The following is an 8771-nucleotide window of genomic DNA, read 5'->3' on the forward strand; positions in this document are numbered from 1 at the left end:
TTTCTCTTCTTCAGAAACGCTTTCCTTGCCATTGCCAGTCTACATTTTATATCCTCTCTACTTCGACCATCATCAGTTATTTTACTCCCCAAATAGCAAAACTCCTTTACTACTTTAATTGTCTCATTTCCTAATCTAATTCTCTCAGCATCACCTGACTTAATTCGACTACGTTCCATTATCCTCTTTTTGCTTTTGTTGTTGTTCATCTTATATCCTCCTTTCAAGACACTGTCCATTCCCTTCGACTGCTTTTCCAAGTCCTTTGCTGACTCTGACAGAATTACAATGTCATCGGCGAACCTCAACGTTTTTATTTCTTCTCCATGAATTTTAATACCTACTCCGAATTTTTCTTTTGTTTCCTTTACTGCTTGCTCAATATACAGATTGAATAACATCGGGGAGAGGCTACAACCCTGTCTCACTCCCTTCCCAACCACTGCTTCCCTTTCATGCCCCTCGACTGTTATAACTCCCATCAGGTTTCTGTACAAATTGTAAATAGCCTTTCGCTCCCTGTATTTTACCCCTGCCACCTTCAGAATTTGAAAGAGGGTATTCCAATCAACATTGTCAAAAGCTTTCTCTAAGTCTACAAATGCTAGAAACGTAGGTTTGCCTTTTCTTAATCTTTCTTCTAAGATAAGTCGTAAGGTTAGTATTGCCTCACGTGTTCCAACATTTCTACGGAAGCCAAACTGATCTTCCCCGAGGTCCGCTTCTACTAGTTTTTCCATTCGTCTGTAAAGAATTCGCGTTAGTATTTTGCAGCTGTGACTTACTAGACTGACAGTTCGGTAATTTTCACATCTGTCAACACCTGCTTTCTTTGGGATTGGAATTATTATATTCTTCTTGAAGTCTGAGGGTATTTCACCTGTCTCATACATCTTGCTCACCAGATGGTAGAGTTCTGTCAGGACTGGCTCTCCCAAGGATGTCAGTAGTTCTAAAGGAATGTTGTCTACTCCCGGGGCCTTGTTTCGACTCAGGTCTTTCAGTGCTCTGTCAAACTCTTCACGCAGTATCTTATCTCCCATTTCGTCTTCATCTACATCCTCTTCCACTTCCATAATATTGTCCTCAAGTACATCGCCCTTGTATAGTCCCTCTATATACTCCTTCCACCTTTCTGCCTTCCCTTCTTTGCTTAGAACTGGGTTTCCATCTGAGCTCTTGATATTCATACAAGTGGTTCTCTTCTCTCCAAAGGTCTCTTTAATTTTCCTGTAAGCAGTATCTATCTTACCCCTCGTGAGATAAGCTCCTACATCCTTACATTTGTCTTCTAGCCATCCCTGCTTAGCCATTTTGCACTTCCTGTCGATCTCATTTTTGAGACGTTTGTATTCCTTTTTGCCTGCTTCATTTACTGCATTGTTTTCTCCTTTCATCAATTAAATTCAATATTTCTTCTGTTACCCAAGGATTTCTATTAGCCCTCCTCTTTTTACCTACTTTATCGTCTGCTGCCTTCAGTACTTCATCCCTCAAAGCTGCCCATTCTTCTTCTACTGCATTTCTTTCCCTCATTCCTGTCAATTGTTCCCTTATGCTCTCCCTGAAACTCTGTACAACCTCTGGTTCTTTCAGTTTATCCAGGTCCCATCTCCTTAAATTAGCACCTTTTTGTAGTTTCTTCAGTTTTAATCTACAGTTCATAACCAATAGATTGTGGTCAGAGTCAATATCTGCCCCTGGAAATGTCTTACAATTTAAGACCTGGTTCCTAAATCTCAGTCTTACCATTATATAATCTATCTGATACCTTTTATGATGATGCCCTTAAGTTAGTTATATTTAATTCTAAGTTCTAGAGGACGGATGACGTCAGGAGGTAAGACCCATAGTGCTGAGAGACATTTTTCCCTTCCCTGCTTAGTACTGGTTTTCTATCTGAACTTCTGATATTAATACACCTTTTAATTTCTTAAAAAATTCTCTGATTTTACAATAGGTGGTACCTATTTATAAATGCGTGTATACTCTTATATTTGGCCTTTAGCTTTTCCTGATAAGGCGTATGATATTTCCTCTCAATATAATTTTTAGACAATTGTACTGCCTCTCGCCTTCTTCATTTGCTGCCTTAAAACTCAATATCTTCTGCGATATTGAATGATTTCCACTAAGTCTTGCCTTTGTACCTATTTGATCTTCCCCTGCCGTTATTATTTTATCTCTCAACCCTACCATTCGCCTTCTACTGTATTTCTGTCCACTATTTCAGCCAATTGGTCCTCATGATCCCTCTGAAACTCCGAGCAAGCACCGATAGTACTAATATGCAGTTAATAACCAGTATGTCGTGGTCAGATTCCACATCTGCTCCTGGATATCCCTTAGAGTTTAAAATCTGGCTCCAAAATCTTTGATTTACCATTACATAATTAATTTGGAAACGTTTCTCATGCCTCCAGGTCTCTTCCACGTAGACAGCCTTCTTTTTAAGATTCTTAAATGAAGTATCAGCGATGATTAAATTATTCTCTGTGTAAAACGATAGAAAATAATGTATCATGATTAAGATTTTAACATTTAATGTAACAACAAAAGTGTGTTTTACTTTTAGTGAAAAGAAATCAAATTTTGAACGTCAAAATTAAGTATTCATTTCAGTGAAGACATTGGACTTCTTATTTTTGAATTGGGATGACTATCGCCTCTATCTACACCGCTTCCGTCTGGCTCTCCTTTCACTTGTCGACAAGAGAATGCCAGATGTAAATTTTCTGTGGAAACCACATCAATACAAGTACCGAAGGATCCGTGTCTGATTTATTGTCGTTTGACAAAGCTAACAGACCTAAATTTTTTCTGCATAATGTGGCGTTGCAGCCTCTCGCCTAGGTATTCAATTGATGTGACTATGTCAAGGAGCGCAATACTAAAGCTGTGTTCCAACGTTACTGGACTGATTTTCCTATTCATATGCATCAGCTCCAATTTTTCTACGTTTAGAGCTAGCTACCTTTCATTACATCAACCACCAATTGAGTCTAAGTCATCTTGTATTCTCCTATATTTATGGCATATTTGTGACAGTACGTTTGCGCCTATTGCTAAAGTAGCGAGCAATTGTATACTCTCTAGACACTGTGCCAGTTCGGCGCATTTTGCGACGGGCCAACATCTGAATGCGACGACGTCCTAACTTCAACAAACTCCACCTGCTCTGCCTGTGCGTCATACCCAACCTTAACAAACGCTCAGTTTTTAACATGGGAATCAATTTTAACAATGTGCTTTAACTACTAATAATTAGCTCTTAAAAATGACAAATGGTGCCTGTTTCTTCTTCTCACACTGATAAATACAAGTCCATGGTTCTTGTACGTGAAATATTCTCTTTGCTTCAGTAGCGTGAGCTGCAATAATATTACGTTTCTTAATTACTTCTTCTTCACTAATTTCTAGTTTATGTCATATCACTAGTTAGTTTTAGGTCTCTATAAGTCTATTTCACAATACTTCGTCTCTCTTAAAATTAGATTAATCCTTGACAGGAGAAATGTAGTATTTCGTAAACTGCAGAGAGAAATGATAAGAGGCTACACTCGCCTTGCAGCGTGCATCAGGTTATGAGCCAGCAGGATTTCTCATCCGTAGGACCACTAGCACCGTCTTAGCTGTCACACGGTGACGCCTCCCACAGCAGTGAGTGTTGCGTGTGTATACATACGACAACGGTACGAATTTCTCTGAATTCATTTAGGAGACGCTATATTCGGAGCTGGATATCACCTTCGTCACGACAATTCTACTACAAAATTATGGGGGATTCTGAGTAGCCCAGTCTGTAAACGAAGATGTAGCGTTTCAGCTTTGCCTTTAGCATTAATATATTAATATATAAGTACACAAACATAAAACACTAAGCTTATGATTTTCCAAGTAAATATACAATTTAGACCCACGCTATTTTTAGGAAAGCTTCTGAGGTTTGCTTAAAAGAGTTTTATGGTATTGTAGGATATAGCCTTTTAGTAACTGACTCATTTTACCTTTCGGGATCAGATCATTTTTTGCGTATTGACATTAGCTTTAATTTCATGACTTTTGAGCAAGGGCTATGTCTGTAAATTCTTTTTTAGATGTGGTTTTTAACTATAGTTTCACAACTAGCTGTTGTTGTTGTTGTTGTGGTCTTCAATCCTGAGACTGGTTTGATGCAGCTCTCCATGATAATCTATCCTGTGCAAGCTCCTTCAGTGCCTACTGCAACCTACATCCTTCTGAATCTGCTTAGTGTAGTCATCTCTTGGTCTCCCTCTACGATTTTTACCCTCGACGCTGCCCTCCAGTGCTAAATTTGTGATCCCTTGATGCCTCAGGACATGTCCTACCAGCCGATCCCTTCTTCTAGTCAAGCTGTGGCACAAACTGCTCTTCTCCCCAATCCTATTCAATACCTGCTCATTAGTTACGTGATCTACCCACCTAATCTTCAACATTCTTCTGTAGCACCACATTCGACACAACTACCTAAGTTCTTGGAAATAATAGTCTTCTAAAGCAAAAATAGATGAACAGTATTTATTTATCTGATGAAAATAGTAATTATATCATGATGACCAGTTCCGACAGAAGCTTACTGTTATCATCTGCTCTAAGCACACAACAAAGAATAAATGATATTAAAAAGAAAAACTGTATAATGCCGTAAAGGAACACTTTGTCAGAAGTTGAGTAATCTGTACTAACCAAATTACAAACCTTCCAAAATTTAAAGTGCACATATATCAATCGCATAGCGAGAACACATTCCATTCATGGTACAGAGTAGGGACATTGATTTTTCAATAACAAGATTATGAGAAACATAAAATAGTCACGCGGAGTGGCCACACGGTTTAAGGCGCTATGCCACGGATTGCGCGGCCCCTCCCTCCGGAGGTTCGAGTCCTTAATCGGACATGGATGTGTGTGTGTGTGTGTGTTGTTTTTAGCGTAAGTTGGTTTAAGTAGTGTGTAACTCTAGGGACCAATGACATCAGCAGTTGGGTCCCTTAGGAATTCACACACATTTGTACATAAAATACACAATATTTCAAACATGTCCACAAACTGAACTGACACAGGGGTAAAACATAATGTCGTAAACCGATATGATCAAAGTAGGAGCTGAACGGACGTGCAGATCAGGGCAAAGCGCACACTTAGAGACATTGTCAACAGTTGAAGCTAATTTACGAATACACCGTCTAATTTAGACAGAAAAAATTTTAATTTACCGTACTCTGTGAACCTTAAATTTAAGCAAGAATTTTTTTTTTATAAGGAAGAGAAATTTACTCGTAACAACATGGAACATTAATGACGGAAAGTGTAAGTCAGTTCTAATTTGAACCATAACAATGAAATTATCTAGTTGCTGACAAATTAGCATAATGCCCTAATTACGCTGCGTGAGAGGAACGGGATAACAACATTTACAAGCGTACCCAATGGAAACAATTTACAATGTCATCAGTAAATATTTTTTATTATTTAAAAAACCATTCGCGAAGCGGAAGGGTGAATATGATCGACACGCAACTGACAGTTAAGAGCGTATGTCAGTGCGAATTCAAAGTTATTAAAAAGTTAACCGATAAAAGTTACAGGTTGAGCGTAAACGAACATCAGGCGCCAAGTAGATGCAATAAATAAATATGTGTGAAAACAATAAATATGTAGAAAACGCCGAACGTACACTGCCATATGCGCCTAATTACATTAAAACAGAAAACACGGGCATTTAATAAAGTATACGTCGATTCTGCCAAGGCCATGTCAGCCACACGACAGACAGATCGCTCTCATCACATCGGCATGTTAAACTGTATAAATGAAATGGACCCAGCAGACTTAAAATGTTAGTGCTTTTATTCTCTGACGGTGTCGACCCTTTCAACCAGCAGACCTGCATCTCGTTGATGTTTTCTGCTTCAGCGCCTAATGCCTTGTCGGTGGACGCTGGACACAGGCATAGGACGACAGTGGGAAGGCAGGAACAACTTGACCACGACGACACCACCACAGAAGCGAGCCGCAAATCGACGACAGCATCTAGGTCTCTGCTTTTGAGTCTCCACGAAACGCTACAATGTCGATCAGAATGCGAAACAGAGGTGAATAAAAAGTACTCAGGTGGAATAAAGATATGGACTCTAGAATCAACCGGAGACCATCACGTACCGGTCGTCCAGTCTAAGAACTCTAAGACACTTATACACTGTTTACGTCGCATAAACAAAGTGTAACACATTGTACTACATACGTGCACATAAACTATGCTCGTAAACGGTTCCGATGGCTTTCCGAGACAGTTTACTATCGCCCTAAAGTCGGTGATGGGTAGAGCAGAGGTGCAGTGGCAGCATATTCTGATGGAACTCCAAGAGTACATAAACTGCGCTAATAAAATTTTGAAGCTTAATGGTTTGTTGCTGGTAACGCCGTTAATTAAACGTAGCGTATATTGCTCTAATGACATAGTATTAAGGCTGATACTGTCTGCCCAATATCTTTTATTTTTAATTTTACTTATTTTCATATTTTGCTTTCCTGCAGTTATTATTAACTCTTATTCGTTATCGGACCATCCATAGGTGTCGAACTGTCGCAATAAAGCAAAAACAGACGATTAAGCATAATTTTCCAAGTCAGGTAGTATCAGATGGGGAAACGCGTGAGAGTTTGTCATCAACACGGAGATCGTTTTCGAATCCGCCATCTCGTTATTTTCAGGGCAAAAAAGGTCATGTGCCTTACCATAAACATATAGAATATACGAGAAATACAGTGGCGTCTTTCACTGAACATAGCTTTACTTGTTACCTAGTTATGTTGCATTTCGCGTAGAAGAAGGTAAACGATGGTGATAACAATTAAGGGCTACCTGATGCGCTCGACGTGTTGTCCAGCACCTTCTGTTATGCGTTTCAGCCGTTCCTCCTTAAGATCAACCAGCAAGTGTACCGAAAGGCGGGCACAAGCGTCAGCAGTACGCCTCCTGAGAAGTGTATTGTTCCTGAGCTTCACTGTACACGTAATTGCTTCATATGTACCTAGACATAGAAATACAGTAGATTTAAATCGAATGAAGCGTTAAGAACATTATATAGAGCGCGGTAAAACACAGCCTAGACAGGCAGCAACAGTAATAATAAAACCTGAAACTTCCTGGCAGATTAAAACTGTGTGCCCGACCGAGACTCGAACTCGGGACCTTTGCCTTTCACGGGCAAGTGCTCTACCAACTGAGCTACCGAAGCACGACTCACGCCCGGTACTCACAGCTTTACTTCTGCCAGTATCCGTCTCCTACCTTCCAAACTTTACAGAAGCTCTTCTGCGAAACATGCAGAACTAGCACTCCTGAAAGAAAGGATACTGTGGAGACATGGCTTAGCCACAGCCTGGGGGATGTTTCCAGAATGAGATTTTCACTCTGCAGCGGAGTGTGCGCTGATATGAAACTTCCTGGCAGATTAAAACTGTGTGCCCGACCGAGACTCGAACTCGGGCACACAGTTTTAATCTGCCAGGAAGTTTCATATCAGCGCACACTCCGCTGCAGAGTGAAAATCTCATTCTGGAATAATAAAACCTGTTCCTGTGCGAGGATCATAGCAGTGCAGGACGCATACACTCGGTGATATATTGGAGGTAGGTACTATATTGCAGTGCCGGTGTTATTCCGATGACGATGCACTGCTGTGACCACAGGCGTTGCTAAACACATTAGATGACCACCATCAGCTGTACAGTGGAATGACGACAGTGAAAATTTGTGCCTGAACCCGATTTCGCGCTTATTGCGAGCGGTCGCCTTACCATTTGGTTATCTGTGTACGACTGCCGGTACCGGGCATGCGACTTGCAAGCCCAACGTCTGATCTGCACGGGAATAACATAGTAGACGCATGGCTGACGATACATGGAGGGTTGGGTCTGGTCGTTAGTCGTGCACCCATAGCCAAATGTTAAGACGACCGCTCACGACAAGGGAAAAAATCCGGTTTCGAGTCGCGGTCGAAATTTTCACTGTCATCATTCCATTGTACAGCTGATGGTAGTCATTATTCGCAATTGGGAATTCATCTTATAAATTGGAGATGGTGACGGTTCTGGATGCGTGCCCCTGTAGCCGAAGTTGTTAAGGCGACAGCTCGTGTAAAGCGGAAGTCTGGGTCCAAGTACAGTTCCGGCAAAAAAAATTTTCACTAATAAATCGTGCACTGCAGTCTAACCCTATCCGTAGTTCCGAATACATTTTCTTCCAGAATTGGAAATGTCCCTTCTTCAGTCATCAATGACGGCAACATATTTTTATAATGCGGATAACTGATTGCTGTTAGTGTACCCTGAATGAAGGAGGGCACTACAGTACGAGACCACCCTATTTCACACCACTCACTTTCGATGCAACAACTACCTGTAGTAGATGCAGTGAGGGTAGCCATTTGTCCAGTATCTGTCCTCCCATTTATTTACATCTCCATCCCGGCAGAGATTAAACTGTTTTCGTCCAGCTTACGAATCACCCATTTGCGAACTGAACTGGACCATATCAATCGTTCTCGAGGAGGAGATGTAACATTTGCATTTCGTGTGGGTACCGATTTTCTGTGGCAAAAATTGTCATGTATTATGTACGACTGATCCTAGGTACTGCCAGATGCGGTGAATATTTCGCTCCTGACCCTTACTGAAAGATGGTAGAACTGTGGTTGAGGTTGCTTCAATTTGAGTTAGCCCTTTTCGATCATCCCACACTCCGT

The 8771-nt window shown here is 40.8% G+C and overlaps 1 non-coding gene across 1 annotated transcript; it reads right to left on the reverse strand.

The window, feature by feature from the left end:
* Window positions 1-7188: 7188 nt before the first annotated feature.
* Window positions 7189-7263, reverse strand: Trnas-uga (transfer RNA serine (anticodon UGA)). The gene has a single exon. It is a non-coding gene; the product is annotated as a tRNA-Ser (tRNA).
* Between the last annotated feature and the right edge of the window lie 1508 nt (window positions 7264-8771).

Source organism: Schistocerca gregaria, chromosome 3 (assembly GCF_023897955.1).
Source record: "Schistocerca gregaria isolate iqSchGreg1 chromosome 3, iqSchGreg1.2, whole genome shotgun sequence".
Classification (NCBI taxonomy): Eukaryota; Metazoa; Arthropoda; class Insecta; order Orthoptera; family Acrididae; genus Schistocerca; species Schistocerca gregaria.